Below are 19,564 nucleotides of genomic sequence, written 5' to 3' on the forward strand. Positions count from 1 at the left end.
GGGCTGTAGGAAGGCGGAATTTTTGTTCTTTAGTTTAGACCTCGTCATTGAGAAAACAAAATATGAGTATAAAAGTTTTTGCTGTCGTTCAATAAGCCAGGGAGCTTGACCTAGTGCTTTCTCTATGAAACCTCTCCAAAGGCTTCTATTTACCCGTTGTGCAGAATCAAAACCCCGTACGGGCACTAAGGCCCTCTCTCAGGTTGTCCGGCCTATCTCACGTCTTAGCTCATTTTTCATTAAACATTAATGGAGCACCTGCTCCAATGCCAGTCCCTTCTCTCAGGCAACCAGGTGTTATCCCCACCTTCAGAGTAACGGACTTATCTCTGAATCTCAATAGAAAGTATTAATAATTGAAGGTCTACAAGTCTTCCCTCATTTACCACTTGTTTCTCTTAGTCAACGCGTTACTCAGCCTACCTCTGGTTTCTTTATAGGAGAAGCCAGAGATGTGGGTTTCAGCTTTGGACCGATGAAAACTGACTTCATCTCTCTGCAGCTCAGTGTTTCAGCAGTCAGATGGAGACCACAATCTCTGCCCCGCCTTTCCCCAGCATTGCTGTGAAGAGCAGCAGAGATAATGTTCATAAAAGCACTTGAGGGCTTCCCTGGTGGCGCAGTGGTTGAGAGTCCGCCTGCCGATGCAGGGGACACGGGTTCGTGCCCCGGTCCGGGAAGATCCCATATGCCGCGGAGAGGCTGGGCCCGTGAGCCATGGCCACTGAGCCTGCGCGTCCGGAGCCTGTGCTCCGCAACGGGAGAGGCCACAACAGTGAGAGGCCCGCGTACCGCAAACAAAACAAAACAAACAAAAAACAAAAAGCACTTGAATGACCCGGTACATGATACATATAAGGAAACCTGTAACGTCAGCTCTGTCACTGCCTGCCTATGACTTCTGTCCTTATCCCTTTCCCGAAGTTCCAATTATCTCTGTCCTGGTTGTCTTCATTTCTGAAGAAGTAAGAAGGGTATCAGAGCAGAAGACTACTGGTTAGGCTCCTCCAATAGTCTTTCACTAAAGCCGACTCTGGCTAAAACGAAACCAAGTCCTGACCACCAGTGTTGCAGACGGGCATGCGCACTCACATCTTTCTTTGTGTCTTTTAAGAATACACCTCATGATATTGCGCTGCTGAAATAGTCCCGTCTTGTATCAGCTCTTGTTCCTCATTCACTTAATTTCAGTTTACTGATCTGGTAAATTTATCTGGGAGATAACATTTGGATAATTGTTATCTAATCTATGCTTAATCTCTAGAAATTTTAGATCCGGGAGAAGAGGTGAGGGGCAAGATGGAGGCCAAGTGTATTGGTTAACATTTTTGTTTATTGAGCGACTAAGCTGGCTAAACCAACGACGACTAACCAAAAGTTGGCTAATTTAAGCAAAAGGGAATTTGGTACACAAATTTGGGGAGCTCACAGAATCAGCAGGGACTAGGCATGAATGAATGGAAAGGGAGACATATTGATTGGCCAAGAACAAAAATCAAAAAACAAAACAACCAAACACCAGATATTTGGGATTTTACCAGGGATATTTCTTAATACAAACCCAGATTATGCTTTGGCTATGGGATGGTTGGTAAAGATTCCAGTTGGTTTTGAAATTGAATCACCAGATAAGACTTTAGAGGAGAAGGATTTCTTAAAACAAAACAATGCTAAAAGTAGGAAAAAACGGCACTTGGGGAGGGGACAGAAATCATCATGACCAAGAAGAAAAGGAATACTGGCTTCTCTTAGCATATACAGGAAATGGGAGACCCTAATCTACCTCTCTCTTCCTTGTCTTTCTCTTTCTTTCCTAATTTTTTTCCTTGAGTAGAGAGAGGGAGAGACAGGTTAGTCAGGAATGAGAAGGCTGAATTTGCTGGTTACTGGGTGAGAAAGCAGAATTATGTTCAAAGACCCGGTGCGGGAATAGAAAGCCCACAGTAGAATTGCTTCCTAGAGGATCCCACCGTCTGGTAATGCTAGGAAACGCCTGGAGCCAGTTTCAAGCCTCAGCTGGGTCTAACTCCAAAATAAGCCTGCACACCCAGGCCTGGGGGTGGTAACTATATTGGATTGAGCTGCGACTCGCAGTTCCAGATTAGCCAGAGAGGTGCTACATGTTACTTGTGTCTGCTATCTTACACTCTCGATTAGCTATCATCTTTTAAAGATAGCATTAAAATTAACCAGCAAAGTAAAAGGATCAGTTGCGTGAAGGTAGATTTTAAAAATAGAAACCATAGTTTAAGTGGCTGTTCAAAGACACCCAGACTCCACACTTTTACTCTCTCATATATGAGGGCTCAAGACTGAGCACCAGATAATATTTGTAGGATAAGATGTGGTGGTCATCTGGCTGCAAACGAAGTCTGATCTGGCTGGCTGGATACCTCTCCACGTGCATTCCTCTCTAAACGCTGCACACACCACTGCAGAAATCCTGTGCTGGGTCAAAGGAAAGGCCCTTCTCCCTCTTCACCTCTTGAACGTTCATTTGTAAGAGCATAGAGGGAACAACAGTTAGTGACTGCCTAAAAAACTGTCCCTTGGCTTTCACACATTGTTCAAGCTAATTATTCTATCAGCAATGCTTCATCAGGCACAAGTGTGCTACACTGTGTGGAGTGAGCTGAAATCTCATTTGAAATGTTAGACTTGTGAAATTCAGGAGTAGTTTAATTTGCTGTTGGCCTACCATCAAAGCAGAGCATCTCATTTCCAAAACTGGCTGTCTGAAGAGTCAAAGAAGGAATGGAGAGAGAATAGGCAATGCCCGTGTTACAAACTCTGGAACATATTAAATAGCATTGTCTTAATTAGCAGGCAGTTTAAATGGTTTTTTTCCTAGTTGTGAGAGTTATGGTAATCTACTTAGAAAAGATTGAAAAGTACAAGGGAAAAAACGAAGTAGGTGTATTTTATCAGGCATTTCCAGTTAGTACTGATGTTTTACTTTTGTACTTTGCATGCAATGTGCTCTAAATTTTGATTGTGATATAATCAAATACTGCACATGAACTTCTGGAGAAATATCAAGAGAGCAAGAGACACTTGCCGTGGGAGTTCCAAATCTAAACCTAGTGTTACGAATATTAGGAAAATTATAAACAGAAAGAACAACCTCCATGAAAAAATTCCAACTATTACTGTTTCTCAGCTTTCTTCTTCTTTTTTTTAAATTTTCTGAAATATTACCGTTTTCTCTATTTTCCTTCTTACTCCTAGTATGCCCTGATATGTCACACTTTATGACATGTTTATTTCTTTGGCATGTAACATTTAGTTGAGAGATGCTCAGATCTGGGAAATAATTTCCAATTTGGCAGGTTTTGTGTAACAACAAAACCATTTTGTGTAATACTTTAATACCTGTCTTCTATTTATGGAGATGATCAATGATCAGGCAGTTGCTTCTCAGGTCTGGTGATATGCAAGTGTTATTCCACCCACAACAAGGTGTACAATCATTCTGATCTTGAATGAGGTTGGGTAGATAGATAGATGCTAGGGATGCAGCTGGGAGCCATGGAACAGAGGACAGACCCAGTGTGCCCGAGGCTCAAACTCACAAACCTGTCCTAATTGGTAGGTGTTCTAACCAGTTGCTCTGTAATGACACCCCCCTTCCCTGCCCCTCACACCATGTCCGAGCATACCTTTCTGTAAAAAAGGGGTTAGCATGATCTATTGTGTGTGTGCGGGGGTGACACAGAACTTAGTGGGTGTGGCCACTCTCAAAATCAGTGGCTCATGAGGTAGTACCAACTTTCCAGGGATAAAACGACAACTGTTAGAAATGCTATAGAAATGGCAAAAGGACATGAAATCAGTTACATACTTTGGAAGAACCACAAGCTCTTATTAAACAAGATAATGAAAACTGAGTGATTCGGGGTGAAGCAACTTCTCACTAAGCTTCAATCACACCACCTCTCCCCAGCTCACTTACTGTGCCTGACATTTGCATACATTATAACACTTGATATGCAAATCTTACCCTTGCCTCAGTTATTCAATATTTTGTCCTTGCTGTGATTTTAGAGATCGTGATGATTTGAAAATGACTTGAAAACAAAGGTTTGCTTTCTCCCTGGCAATCTCTCAGTAGCTATAAGTACCCAGCATCCTCTGTCCATTGCTTTTTCCTCCCCCTTCTCTCCCCTGGTTCAGAATTCTTGGGAGAGGTTGGACAAGAAGCCATCTGCATCCATGGATGAGGGAGAGCAACCTTGTCTCTCCCTATGTGGTTTGATGGATCTGAACCTCAGACCCTAGCCCTCCATCAGAGCCGTTTCAGCTACCAGAGCCCAGGGACACAGCAGTCATTAGGTGGGGGTTGTGGGAATTTCTCAGGTTGGCTCAAGCAAAAGATGCTTCCCTTCCTAAGGCCCAGACTTCCAGAAGAAGAGTCTGAGCACGTGCGCCCCAGTGGTTGGTGTGAATCTGGTGCCCACCAAGAGTTAGGCCTAGATGGGCACTGTGAAGCCCAGAGAGCAAACCAGGTCTTGTGCTGACCTTAGTTTTTATGTAATTACCCTTGGTTATCCCTTAATCACATGTAAAACTTGTCCAAACAGCCCAGTCCTGTCTTAGCTTTGTACAGAATATAGTGGGAATGACCTCAGGATCTCACTTGCATCTGAGTTTTAAATTATATAGAACCAGGCTGGTGGCGCAGTGGTTGAGAGTCCACCTGCCGATGCAGGGGACACGGGTTTGTGTCCCAGTCCGGGAAGATTCCACATGCTGCGGAGCGGCTAGGCCCGTGAGCCATGGCCGCTGAGCCTGTGTGTCCGGAGCCTGTGCTCCACAATGGGAGAGGCCACAGCAGTGAGAGGCCCGCGTACCGCAAACAAACAAACAAAAACAAATTATATAGAACCACTCTTGGGACAGTATGGAGGCAATAATAGTAATTATAAGGAGTAATTCTAGAGAAAGGTGAGAAGTCCACCTGCCTACATATATGGAATGTTTACTTCTTATTTTCCACCTTGGAGGATCTGGTTTTTAATTTTGTTCAGTGTTTTAGTTAGCTCAGGCTGCTGTAACAAAATACCATAAATTGGGTGGCTTAAGCAATAGAAATGTCTTCTTTTGCAGTTCTGGAGGCTGGAAAGCCCAAGATCAAGGTGCCAGCATAGTGAGTTTCTGGTGAGGGCTCTCTTCCTGGCTTTTAGACAGCTGCCTGCTCCCCGTATCCTTACATGGTGGAAAGACAGAGTGAAGAAGCAAGCTCTCTGGTGTCTCTTTTCATAAGGGCACTAATTCCATCAGGAGGGCCCCACCCTCATGACCTCATTTAATCCTAATTGCCTCCAAAGGTCCCACCTCTAAATACCATCATATTGAGGGTTAGGGCTTCAATGTACAAATTGGGGGTGGGGAGGGACACAATTTAGTCCATAACATTTAGGAATGCACCAATTCCATGTACTCCCACACACATTTCCCATCTTAATACATTTTCTATATAATGAATAAGTTCAAATATATATCTATTCATATTGACCTGAGGAAGGAATTATTAGTAGCTCATCAATTGAGGTTTGGTTCACATTTTCACTGAGCAACATAGTAACTTGTTACCCAGAGTAAAACTCTTTCTAGCACATGCTTACAGGAGACACTAGTGTTTACTGAGCTGAGGGTCTGCTGTGGAATTTGCTTACTACTGTGAAATTTGAACATATTCTTTTATTTATCCACACTAAAAGTAATTTAAAAATTAAAAAAAAGTAAGGACACAAACCAACAAACAAAATGCTTATAACTGATAGTTTTGACAGTACACAGTTCATAAATTTGCTCACTGCTATTATTATTATTGTTGTTGCTGTTATTATTCATTGATAAGCTATTATTGCTATTATTTATTTGGTCTTTAGCATTCACTCATTCATTTATTTAACAGATGAAAGATATGCTAAAAAAGTGTTAGACACTAGGGATGGAATAAATAACAAAACTTCCCGCATGAAACTTACATTCCAGGAAGGTAAATAGACCATAAACAAGATAAGCAAGTAAACTGTAAATGCTAAGCAAAAAATGACTGAGGGCAGGGGGACAGGAAGTATGGGGAGTTGGGGTGGGGTATGATTTGCAGTTTTGGATAAATTGGCCATGGAAGGCTCATGGAGAAAGTTACAGAAGCAAGACCCAAAGGATGCAGGGGATGGATAGATGGAGTCCTGTGAATGAATATCTGTGGGGAAAGCCTTCCCAGAAGGGCAAATCCCCAGTGAAAAGTTTTGATGTTTGGGGGCAGGGTATGAGCTTGAAGGTAAGGGGGAAATTAGGCAGAGGAGTGACAGTAGAATCTGAATTATATCCATTGTTAAAAATAACTGCATTTTATTTTCTTCATATTTGAAGATAAAGTCCAAGAGAATTATATGTGTAAATAATTGACAAATTATCTCTGTTAAAAATCCTTACATTTGAACGTGGCTTTCCTTTAAAATACTGAAAGTTAAAATTCAGTATTATTTTTTTCTTTTCCATCAACCCTAAACATTTTTTTTTTCATCCATTTCTCAGAATCTGGCCACCAGTGGTAAATGCAAGGAAAACAATGTTCAGACAGCAAATCTCTTTATCTTGGGGTTGAATTTAGATGGAAATCTTGTAATACAAAGTTCTAATTGGCTTGAGTTTAATAGAGTAGGGCAAATATATACTCATGGAAACAAGATTCTATTTGGGTTGATATCATTGTTCTTGTCATGACTAAAACCTATTTTGATTTATCATAGACAAACAGCCCAAGGCAGGTGTTGGATTTCAGCATTGTGATAGATTAAGAATAAGCAACATTCACATTTCCAGGTGCTTTGAGAATAATGAAATCCTCCCCTTCCTTTTCTAGCTCCAGTCATTAAGAGGTCTTTCTCAGATTGTAGTTGTTTCTAACCATCTTCAAATATATATAGATTTTTAAAAAATCTCATCTAGCTGTGAAAATGCCTGCTTTAAAAACAGCAAGTCTTAGATGGTACATGAATGCAGGGTATAAAATGAGATAATATGGGCAAAAATACTTAGAAAAGAAAAAGTGATATTCAAATGTACAGTGTAAAATGGTAGTATTCCTTTAAATCGCTCACCTGTGTTCTGTGCCTTTCTTATCCATTTGATGTACTGCTGTGTAAATCAGCTCTCCTAGGGGACAATTCTTGCTGGTGGATGACTGGCGGGATTTGCTGTTTCTGGTGATATGTAGTAAGACCAGTTAGATCATTCCTTACTATAAATGTAAAATCATGTTTGGCCATTAGAATTTTAGTGTATGTCATGAAAAGGAAAACACATTATCAATAATTAAAACTATCCTAAGTATTTACAGTGGTGCCTTGCAATATTTATGTAATATTAATAAGACCATGTTAAACATTTTTTAAGGTTTAAAAGCCATCTTTTATTATTTAAATTTTTTTTACTTGACATAATGTTCAACTTACAGGAGAGAATAGTACAGAGAATTTCCATGCAGTTTTACACCAGAATCCTCAAATATTGATCACACTAGCTTTATCCTTCTTTCTCTTTATGTATGTAATCTTTTCCTGAACTGTTGGAGAGTAAATTGCAGACATGATGCTACCTTTAACCCTAAATACTTCAAGGATAAGAATTAATTGAAATGAATATCCACACATCCCCAAATTAGGATATTATCTTACAGAATCACATGCAATTATCATAATCAGGAAATTAACTTTGATGTGATACTATTATCTAATATCCAGACCTGATTCATATCTCACCAATTGTTCCATTAGTGTCTTTTATAGCAAAAGAAAAACTCTGGGTTATGCTTTGCATTCAGTTGTCACACTTTATCCATCTTTGATCTGGAACATTTCATCAGTCTTTGTCTTTTATGACATTGATATTTTGAAGAGTATAGATCTTGTAGAATATGCCTCAGGTTAAGAATAATCATTTTTAAAGTAAAAGCAAAGATAACACAATGTAACACACCTATTCCAAAGAAATGTAAAGGGTTTATTAAAGGCCAGACCTTCTCCTTAATGTCCCTCACACACATTTGCAGTTTCCGAAATCAATTGTCGTCATAGATGGGGCTTTCAAACTTGAAATCTTATTTGGAGGTCATAAGGAGAGAAGGCTAAGACACTTGCCCTTAATTGCTGCGATCAAATTCCAATTAGATGGGTTGACAGTCAGCTTTGTGAGGGCTTGGCCATTCCTCACTGGACTAACCTTCATTTATTTGCAGGTTTTCCAAGCTACAAAGCCCTCACTGTATGCTTTCATCAAAAGAAATTAAACTATGAAAAGGGTTCACTGTTCACCAGTCCCTCCCTCATCGCTGGGACTATTCAGTTCCCTTGACCTTCTTACCAGTTTCAGTAACCTTCCTACCTTCCCTAATAACGAGACTCTGGTCACTTGGTGATACTGCTTCACTGCCTTGCAGCTCTCCTGCTGGTGCTCCTGTTGTCAGCTCTCCTTCCCTTTGTGTGGCAATGGAAAATGAGTGTCACAGCCACCTAAGGAGCAGGAAAAGTATGCAAGGGTCAAGTGGCACATAGCAGGCAAGTCCTGTGTGGTTGGTTTATCAGATACCTCAGCCCTGTCTAACCCTTAGGTGCTCACCTTCAGGATACTCTCAGCCTCTGTCTGCATATTCCACCCCAGAGGAAGATTCTCCTGTAGGCCTCTGAGGGTGACCAGCCCCTGGGGTTCAGCATCCCCCATACCCAGCAAAAATAATAGAAGAGAAGAACAGAGAGCAGACAGAATCTGCCAGGGTGGCGGAGCCTTTAGGATCACCCCTCCCTCCTCACTTCACTGTTGATTAAAGTTTAAGAACCATTGGGGTAATATAACTACTAACAGAATGTAAAATACACACCAAATCTATGAATGAAAATAACCTGGAAGGAAATACACAAAAATGTTGGCTGTGATTATTTTGGTTAACAGGAATTTATAAAAAGAAATTTTTTTAAAAACCACCTAATTTTCTTTATTTTAGAAATTTAAATGAGTCGCCGTTGCTTTTGCTATCTAAAAAAATAGTATGGGCTTCCCTGGTGGCGCAGTGGTTGAGAGTCCGCCTGCCGATGCAGGGGACGCGGGTTCGTGCCCCGGTCCGGGAAGATCCCACATGCCGTGGAGCGCCTGGGCCCGTGAGCCATGGCCGCTGAGCCTGCGCGTCCGGAGCCTGTGCTCCGCAACGGGAGAGACCACAACAGTGAAAGGCCCGTGTACCAAAAAAAAAAAAAAAATAGTATTAAAAATAGTCTTCTTGTAGTTCCTTAGCATTACTCGAAATATTATGAGGTATTTTAAACTAACCAAAGAAATAGAACTTTGATATGGAGTTCCACTATGAATAGACTGAAACTCCATTAGTTACACTTCAAAGGATAAATATTAATATTATTCTACCCACTCTGTCAATTCAAGATACTAATTAACATTCAGGTTATTTCCCCAAATAATATCTAGCAGGTATTTATACTTGGACAAGTAGGTTACTGGAAAAGTAGTAGTTCTGGTAGTCTTTAAATTCTACTAAGCCCATGTTTCTTATTTTCTAACATACCATACATTCTACTTACCTGAAAGTCCTTTGAACCTTGTTAATTATAATAATATCATCTCATTGCCCCAGGACAAATATTAAGGCAGAACCTTTTGACGGTTCTTCCAGTAACACCAACATGTAGTTTCAGATGTAAAGGAAGGAACCAATTTAACTGGAGGAACAAGCGGAATCATACTAAAGACATTTTCATACAGAAGGATGTCTTTATATATATATATATATATATACACACACCAAGTATATATTTTAATATGACAATGTCTGAGATACTTCCAGAGAGAAATAAAGCGATGCTTTCTCTAAAAGCTTATGAGCTAAGTTAAATGGTAAGTCATTTGTTACCAACCTCCAATGTTTCCTATTCATTGACTGTAAGATCATTCCGTTGTAAGTCTGCCACTTTCTATGTGATCATGTGTAAATTACTCACCTTGCTTAGTCTAAGTTTCATAATCTCTGAGGAGTTTACCTGCCTGTTTGATTTTGGTGAGGACTAAATGAGATTATGCAGGGTCCTTGGCACCCAATAAGCCTACAATAATTATTGGCCATTGTTACAACTCCATAGGTTTCCTCATTTGGAAAAGAAGGTGGTTGATTAGATTACGTCAAAATCGTTTTCAGAATTTCCTACTGCTACCTTAAAAGAACCTGCCTCTTATATGTTCTTCCTTAGTGGAACTTACTTGGTAAATGATTAAAAATCACTGCTGTTGAGTATATATTCTGAAACTTCATTATCAAAATTCTAATTACCAGTTATATTTCATTTTGAGTTTAATTCTACTGCTTTCCAATTTATATGATTTTCTTTCATTTTGTATTGAATATGTGAGGAAGTATTTAACTTGGGCTACATTTTGTTGTTGTTGAACTTGATTCATCATTTTATTGAACTGGCCGCATTGTCCTAAATAGCCTTTTGCCTTGGGCTCTTGGAAAGTAGGTCTATCAACACTGTCCTCTGTGGTGACCACAATTCATTCAGCATAGTCATGGCTACTAATATAATCCAAGTAGGTGGTATGATAGCTGAACGGCAGAAAAGCACTTCTAGATCATCTGTAGAGACTGTAGCATAATCTAGGTAAGTGTAGATGATCAGTGTGGACTATAGTTCTAAGTCAGGGTTATTTCTATGTGGCCTTTTGTTTCACTACTAAAAAAATCACTAAACTGTTATGCTGGTAGTTCCATCATTATTTGGCTTAGCTAGACTTTTAACTTATAAACAAACAAAAAAAAGGACCTATTAGCAAAACAGTTTATTCCAAATGGTTTCTTTGAACTAGCAATACTGACCTTAAGATTAAATGCAGAACTTTAAAATTATAGAATTCTTTAAATTTGTGCTGATCCTGGAATTTTCTTCTCCTATTTTGTCCTTTTGTTTCAGTAAAAGAATGGCATTCCTTTTTTAGTCTCTATCTTCCTGGTTATGACTTACTGTACATTATACGGTTTTCTAAAGGGTGAGCTGACATACAATATAAAATTATACAGGTGTGAGGAAGCGAAACATTTTTTTTTTTTTTTTTTTGTGGTACGTGGGCCTCTCACTGCTGTGGCCTCTCCTGTTGCGGAGCACAGGCTCCAGACGCCCAGGCTCAGCGGCCATGGCCCATGGACCCAGCCGCTCCGCGGCATGTGGGATCTTCCCGGACCAGGGCATGAACCCGTGCCCCCTGCATCGGCAGGCGGACTCTCAACCACTGTGCCACCAGGGAAGCCCCCATTTTATCTTTTTGATCTTCATATGTGGTTAAAAAAATCTACTTTCCTCTATCTTCATGAAAAAGAATCTAAAGCATGGCCTTTCCCCCTCAATCAGAAGTTATGTTCCAGGTCATCAATCCAACTTATTAATAGTTAATATTCTTCAAAACTCCTAGTTTGAATAGAATCCTCACAGATTGTTATTTTATGTCTGTGGTTTCATTATCTGGTTTCCTCCACTTCCAACCAAAGCTTTCAAAACTTTTCCTCCTCTACTCTTGAAAGTAGAAAATGGGTTGTCATCTGGGCTAATATAACCTGAGTTCTCATTGCTTAATAATGTATTCAGCAGGCTAAACCAGTCCTTTCTGAACTATTTGACAAATAGTAGGGGTATCGAAATGTTTTTGAGTTAATAAATGTTCAGCTCCCAAAGCAAGTTATATTTTAGCAAACTTATGAGTAGATATATATTAAGGGAGTCATTTTTGAAACAAACTTTTTATTTTAGAATAATTTGCAAAGATAGTCCCCGAGGGTTTCCATACACCCTTCACTTAGTTTCCCCTAATGTTAATATCTTGCATAACTGTGATACATTTGTCAAAACTAAGAACTGACATTGGTACAATACCATTAAATAAAACTACAGACATTTTTTGGATTTCACCAGTTTTTCGACGAATGCTCTTTTTCTCTTCCAGGATCCTCTCCAAGATACCACATTACATTTAGTTGTCATGTATCCTTAGTCTCCCCTGATCTGTGACAGTTTTTCAAACGTCCTTCATTTTTCACAACCTTGACAGTTTTGAAAAGTACAGCTTGGGTATTTTGTAGAATGTCCCTCAATTTGAGTTTGAGGCAGAGTTGTAGGTGCCATTCCCGTTGCACCCTGTCAGGGTAGAAGATATTGACATGATGTATCGTTGCCCTTGGTCCCTTGGTTAAGGGAATGTATATCAGGTTAATGTAATTATCTCTAATTAAAAAAATAAAACTATCAATGCAGCCTCCAGATATAGTAAAGTAAGATATTTACAAACATGAACTTGACATATAAAAAGTATTGAATTTTAATTACAATTGCATACCACTTATTCAAATAATGATTATGTATTTATCTCAGTGATATTGCCGTCTCTCCTTTAAATGAATAATTCAATTTATTACTTAAAATATCTGTGCAGTGACTGCATTGGAATGCATAGTAAGATTATTTCTGTGTTTTCTTTGCCGTATTAAAGTTAAAAAGTTCTAAAAGTGCACGCAAATCAAAATGTTAAATCATTGTGACAATAATGTTGAAGAAACATTTCAACAGTCCCCAAACTATCTTTTTTTTTTAATTTTTTAAAAATTTTTTTTTGCATTACGCGGGCCTCTCACTATTGTGGCCTCTCCCATCGCGGAGCACAGGCTCCGGATGCACAGGCTCAGTGGCCATGGCTCACGGGCCCAGCCGCTCCGCAGCATGTGGGATCTTCCTGGACCGGGGCACCGAACCCGTGTCCCCTGCATCGGCAGGCGGACTCTCAACCACTGCGCCACCAGGGAAGCCCAACAGTCCCCAAACTATCATTCATTGATCCTAGGCTGGAAACCAGTATCAAATGGCAATGCACAATCCCGGAATTTCTGTTCCCAATAGACAATTATCTGGGGAAAATTGGGCTTTGGTAGATCACTTAGCCACTAACCGTACACTGATAAGCTGCAGCATATTAATGACAATGATATTTGTTTTTTATTGTATTTATTATAATACTATTTAAATAATGTTTATGTATTTATTATTCAAATGTGCTTATTCTTGCACCCTGGGAGAGTCACTTTAATTTTGATGATTCCAAGTGTGACCTTGAGCAAGTCACTTAACCTCTCTATGCTTCAGTTTCCTCATCTACAAAATGGAAATAATTGTACAACTTTGCTAGACTATTAGGCATCTCAAACTTAACACACCCCAAAACAAAATTTCACCCCAAAACAACCTACTTCCACATCTGCCAACTCTGCTCCTTCCTCAGTATTCCCACCTCAATAAATGACAACCTCACCAATTGCTCAGGAGAAAAGCCCTAGAATCTAGGGCTCCTCTCTTTTACACACACCCTACATCTAATCCATCTACAAGTCCTGGGCTATTACACTCATGTCCCTACTTCTGCTTTAGCCGCTCTACAGTGTGTCCTCCATAAGCAGCCACAGTGATGCTTTAAAATCAAATCACTCCTCTTCTCATAACCCTCCAATGGCTTCTTGTCTCACTCAGAATAAAAGCCAGAAAACTGGTAATGGCCCACGTGATCTGGTCCCCCTCATTCTCCAGCCCATCTCCTACCTCTCCTGCTGGTTGCTCATTGCCCTGCAGCCACACTGGCCCCCTTGCTATTCCTGAATTGAACATGCTGTGCCTCAGGGCCTCTGCACCAGTTGTTCTCTCCGCTTAGAAAGCTCTGTCCCTGGGTATTGCCACGACTCACTTCCTTACCTCCTTCCGCTCTTAACTCAAAGCCTTTCATGACTACATTCCATACCTTCTTTCCTGCTTTCTTGTTTGGCATAGCACCTCTTACCATCAGGCACAGTCCATAATTTGCTTGTTTATATTTTATTGCTTGACGCCTTCCTCCTCTCCCTGTCTTCTCTTTACCCCCTCCAAATAGAATGTAAGCTTCCTGGAGCAGGTATTTTGTTTTGCTCACTGCTATATCCTCAGGTGTAGAAAAGTGCTTGGCACATAGAAGATAATAATTATGTGTGTGTTGGAGGCCCCCAAGACCACTCCCAGGTCTGGTGATTTTCTAGAAGGACTGGCAGCAGTCATCACAGAGTTGTACTCACAACTAAGACTGCTTACAGAGAAAGGCTACCTGGTACATTCAGCAAGAGAAAAGGCACAGAGGATGAAGTCCAGGGAAACCAGACACAAGCTTCCCAGGGTCTTCTCCCAGTGGAGTCACATAGGACACCCTTAATTCAACCAGCAATGAGTTGTGACAGGACATAAACAACGCTGTCTACCAGGAAATTTCATTAGAGACTCGGGGCCCAGGGTTTGTTTTGCAAGTTGGTCACACACATAAGCACCCTCTGCCTGGCAGGTGCCAAAATCTCAGACTCCCCAAAGCAAAGCAGGTGTGCAGCATAAACCATGTTGTTTGCATAGACAGCCCGGGAACCATGAATCATTCTTATCAGTTCTGGGACTGGTGAGAACCCTTCCCAATTCCAAATTCCCAGACGCCAGCCAAGGGCCAACCTTGCAAGCTGGCCTTTCTAAAGACAGCAGTCTCAGGCCTGCCACATTTACTCTTTCTGCACAGTATGTTACAAAATAATCTGTCACTTTTTTTTTTTTTTTTGCGGTACGAGGGCCTCTCACTGTTGTGGCCTCTCCCGCTGCGGAGCACAGCCTCCGGACGTGCAGGCTCAGCGGCCATGGCTCACGGGCCCAGCCGCTCCGCGGCATGTGGGATCCTTCCGGACCGGGGCACGAACCCGTGTCCCCTGCATCGGCAGGCGGACTCTCAACCACTGCGCCACCAGGGAAGCCCAATCTGTCACTTTTTAATTGACCAAAAATGGAGCACTTTTGAGCTCAAGAGCAAGATAAGATCCATTAAAGAAAACAAAGTTTCTTGTTTTGCACATTGGAATCCCACTGAATAGATTGTGAGCTTATTTATACTCATCAACACAGTTTGCATATTTTTAAAGTAGCCTGGCATGGAAAGAAGACGTGGTAAGAACCTCATGCGTCGCTTGGATTCTATGCATTTTACGATTTGTTTCTGAAGGGAGTGAGAAGCAGCAAGCTCTAGATGAAGCGAGTGTCTATAAGAGGGTGTCTTGTGATAGCCTTTAGTATAATATCTTTATTTTCTTGGATTTTTGCTTTTTGAGTACTCAGTGCTTAGCAAAGTACCTAGCATAGACGAAGAGCTACATAAATATTTGTATAGTGCATAAATGATACTACTATAAATATGTAATAAAATGGTTCTATTTTATGGGCGTGTAAGTAAAATTCAACTCCTATTTGAGATAATTTGTGACAGAAGCTGAATACGACTTGAAGACTGGTTATTACAGTTACTGTGATAAAACAGGTTCAAAGGGTTTTTATTGAATCTTATTTAGGTATGTTGGAATTGTAAATAAATAGTTGGCACATATCGCTTTTGTTTGTTCAAGCTAAAATGAGAAGGGGAAACGTGTGTGCACACACAAGCACGCATGCACGTGCGCGCACACACACACACACACACACCCCCTTAAAAACTGTCTGGAGTTGTGTAAGGTTGGGGGAAGAGAATCTCTAGTTCTCCAAATCTAGACTTGCTTACAGCAGACTTCTTAAATGTGAGACTTTCACAGTAATGGTGAGAACGTGGAGAGATTTCTTAGGACAAGAATCTCCTAAGAAACTTAAGCCAAATCATTTTCCAAGTTGTAAAAACCGGTGAAAGTAAGGCTGGTTTACTGGGATCTGAAGTGAAACAGGTAGAGATTTAAGACGGGTAGAAGTTTAAATGTGCTTATAATCTTGATTTGAATATGATATCTTGTGGTTTAGGACCTTTGCCCAATAAAGCTTCTTTTTATAAATATTATATGTTTTGCCTGATAGATATTTCTAGAGCACTATGTAAGTGGAGCCTGGTAATTAGCTTTTAACATCTGATGAAAATTAGCATGGTTTTCATATATACATAGACATGCCTATATGCATACGTACATAAGTGTGTGTTTGTTTGTGTGTGTGTGTGTGTGTGTGTGTGTGTTTTAACTTCCCATGACTGGTTAAAAATGTTTACTTACTCCTATATTGTCAGAAAATCCAAAATTTATGACAGGAGAGAGTAAGACACTCTAGAAGGGTAACTTTAACCCTTTCTCACGCAGGCAAACTCAATCCTGATCCACAGTTTTGTTAATAATCATTCACAATATTTTAATGTTCAAGAGTAAAAAGAAGAAGGAACAGTCTTGTGAAAAATCACAATGCAAACACACAAAAATGTAACGTGCTGAAACACTTAAGAGTTTTGCATTTTTGCATAGAGTAACTATCTCCGAAATATTATTGCGGAAATTCTCCTATGCAAATATTAATTGCACAAGTCAAGGAAGATTGGAAAGTATATTTCTAGATATAAGACTTGAAAATGAAAGCTGAACAGTTTTTCTAGGCTACAGCACAGCTAGACGTTGCTAGGGTTTTAGTGCTGAGTCTGATCTTAAGAGACCCAGATATAATTTTGCACTGTGCAGACTGGGAGGCTAGGTCCAGAGATTTAAAGTCATTTGCCTAAGATCACACAACAAATTTTTGGACCAGCAGAAGAACCCTTGGCTTCCACTCCTAGAATTTTCTCCAGGATATCCTACTGCTTCCTTCAGTCTCCATGAAAAGGAATGCAGGCATTAATTATCTACTATCTATACAATAGCATAGGAGGTTCTGAATTAATACAGCTTTAATCGGAAAGTGATCTTATGCCTCAAACTGAAGTGGGTCAGGCTTTCCTATGTGATGCCATTTTTAGGTTGTACTCAAAGATCAACAGTTGGGGAAACTATATCTTCCTTGGACTTACCATGGAAACTGGTACTCTCCAAATGTCTACTGAAACTCAGATGACTTTGATGTAAATGCTGCATTTTTGGCAGAAGAATCCTGGGAGTTTGGGGGTGGTCTGTATTTTTCTCAAACAAATACCGCTTTGTAACAGACTTCCTTCCTTTGGCTGGCCGACTTTCCTGAGCTAGCTGAAGCTGGTGACCCTAACACATACAGCTGGCCCAGGCAACTTGAATTTAGGATGGCAGTTTAAATTTAGTTGCAACTGCTATATTAAAACCTAAAGAATACTAGTGGTATATTGCAATATATTCTTAAAAGCTGGTTAATTGCTTGTGCCTGGGGATTCTCCATGACCGATGACTCCATAAAGAGAGAGAAAATGGTGGCCCCCTCACTCTGGGGCAGACTGATGTGCCTGAGATGTGCCTGCAGACTCTGAGGATATTTCCCTCTCCCACCCCCTTGCATGCTCAGGGCCCCCTACAGAGTAGAGAGAAACAGAATCTCTTGTCCTCTTCTTGCTAGGGATCTAATGGCTGGTGGCATTCAAATTTTCTTGTGTTTCCCTTGTACCCAGTGAGTACAAGCAAGCCCACTTTCTGAGCACAACCTTAGCAGCTTAGCAGAAGGTAAACCTATTCCTGGCTCTACCTTCAAAACGAGAAAATGCGTCTTTAATTACACAGGCAGAGTGTGTTTCAGAACAAACCTCTGGTTTCAGGTTAGGATCAATCCCATCCCTCCTCCTACCCATATTAGCCCAGGCTGGTACCTTTCCAACAAATAATTGTTATAATCCAATACTTCATTTGCTTGATGTTCCTATAGGGGCAGCAGTAAGACAGACATTAGAATGAAGAGTTTTGCTTCTTCAGGAGGAGTGAGCACTAATCAACTTTCAGGCCACAATAAGAGTTTTCTCTCATTGGATTTCCTTACCAGGATCCAAAGGTTTCAACAAAGTTCTTCTCATTTTGCTGCTGCCACCCATAACCAACCTATTTAAGGAAGTTTACGTTTACAGATGCTGGAATAAACAGTGGCTGGAATAAGAAGGAAAGCTCCTTGTCAGCAATTATTGCATCAATCACTGTTTTCAATTTGCCAGCGATAAACTCAGTCCTTGTTGGGGAAGACTGAGACATGCACCATCCGGTATGGCAATTCACAAAACCTCTAGTTGGGACATTCCCAGCAACTGCCGGTTGAAATAGGATTGCAATGTCATCAGATTCAGAGACCCAGGGCCACAAGCAAAGGGAAATACTGAACATCAGAAAGATGCCAGCCCCTAGGTAACAAATTTACCATGTGTTTCTCAGCCATCTGGCAGAGCATCTGTGGGGGTAGAGGCCAGAGAGATGACCATCTAGTCGGTTATTTTCCATTAACAATACAGAAAATAAAAATAGAGGCGACCACACAGTATGTCTGTGTGATCTGTATACTTGTACCACACAAGTTTTTATTTTTATTTTTTTTTATTTTTGCGGTATGCGGGCCTGTCACTGTCGTGGCCTCTCCCGTTGCGGAGCACAGGCTCCGGACGCCCAGGCTCAGCGGCCGTGGCTCACGGGCCCAGCCGCTCCGCGGCACGTGGGATCTTCCCAGTCAGGGACACAAATCCGTATCCCCTGCATCGGCAGGCGGACTCTCAACCACTGCGCCACCAGGAAAGCCCACCACCACAAGCTTTGACTGCCAATACTATTTGGCATTTTACGCCTGCCAAAAAAAGATATTCTTCCACCCTTCCCTGAACTACAATGGAAAATATTTTCATGGTGAAAAAATGAATGGAAAAAATTTGTCCTTATACATCACAAGTTTGCTTAAAGCCAATGAGGAACTAAGACATCATCTAAAACTCACCTTGGAACGTTTCTCTCTCTTTAGCTACTGTTTACCTAACCACAACAAAATATCTAACTCAGAAACTTCTCAGTGCCTAGATTTTACAAGTTTATTTAAAAAATCTTTATACTTTTTCTATATGCTACATTTTAGTCAGTTCTACTTTAGGATAAAGCCGTACATTTCAGTACTATGTTAGACTAAAAGAGGAAGCAGTTCAGTTTTAAGACGACAGTTCCAGGCTCCTAGTTTAGAATGACTTTTTTTTTTTTTTTTTTTTTTTTTTTGTGGTATGCGGGCCTCTCACTGTTGTGGCCTCTCCTGTTGCGGAGCACAGGCTCCGGACGCGCAGGCTCAGCGGCCATGGCTCACGGGCCCAGCTGCTCCGCAGCACGTGGGATCTTCCCGGCCCGGGGCACGAACCCGTGTCCCCTGCATCGGCAGGCAGACTCTCAACCACTGCGCCACCAGGGAAGCCCTAGAATGACATTTTTAAAAAGCAAGATAGTCTGTGCTTTTAGACGTTGTATTATTTTTTCTTATCAAAGTCATGCTTTCATTTTTTGGGCAAATTTTATTATACAAAAACACAACAACAGCATGGTTTCCAGTATAACTAATATAACACGGATTTGATTTTCTTCCTTTGGACATTTCATTTTGGCATAACTCATAGCAATATATCTAACGATCTAAGGAAAGCTCAAATTGTTATATTTTCATATATTATATTATATATATATTCATGTTTGTTATACTTTGTATATTTCCTGATATAAAAATGCCCTTGCTTGATCTAGCCCACGTAGGTAACT

This window comes from Globicephala melas, chromosome 11, assembly GCF_963455315.2.
Source record: "Globicephala melas chromosome 11, mGloMel1.2, whole genome shotgun sequence".
In the NCBI taxonomy this organism is placed as follows: domain Eukaryota; kingdom Metazoa; phylum Chordata; class Mammalia; order Artiodactyla; family Delphinidae; genus Globicephala; species Globicephala melas.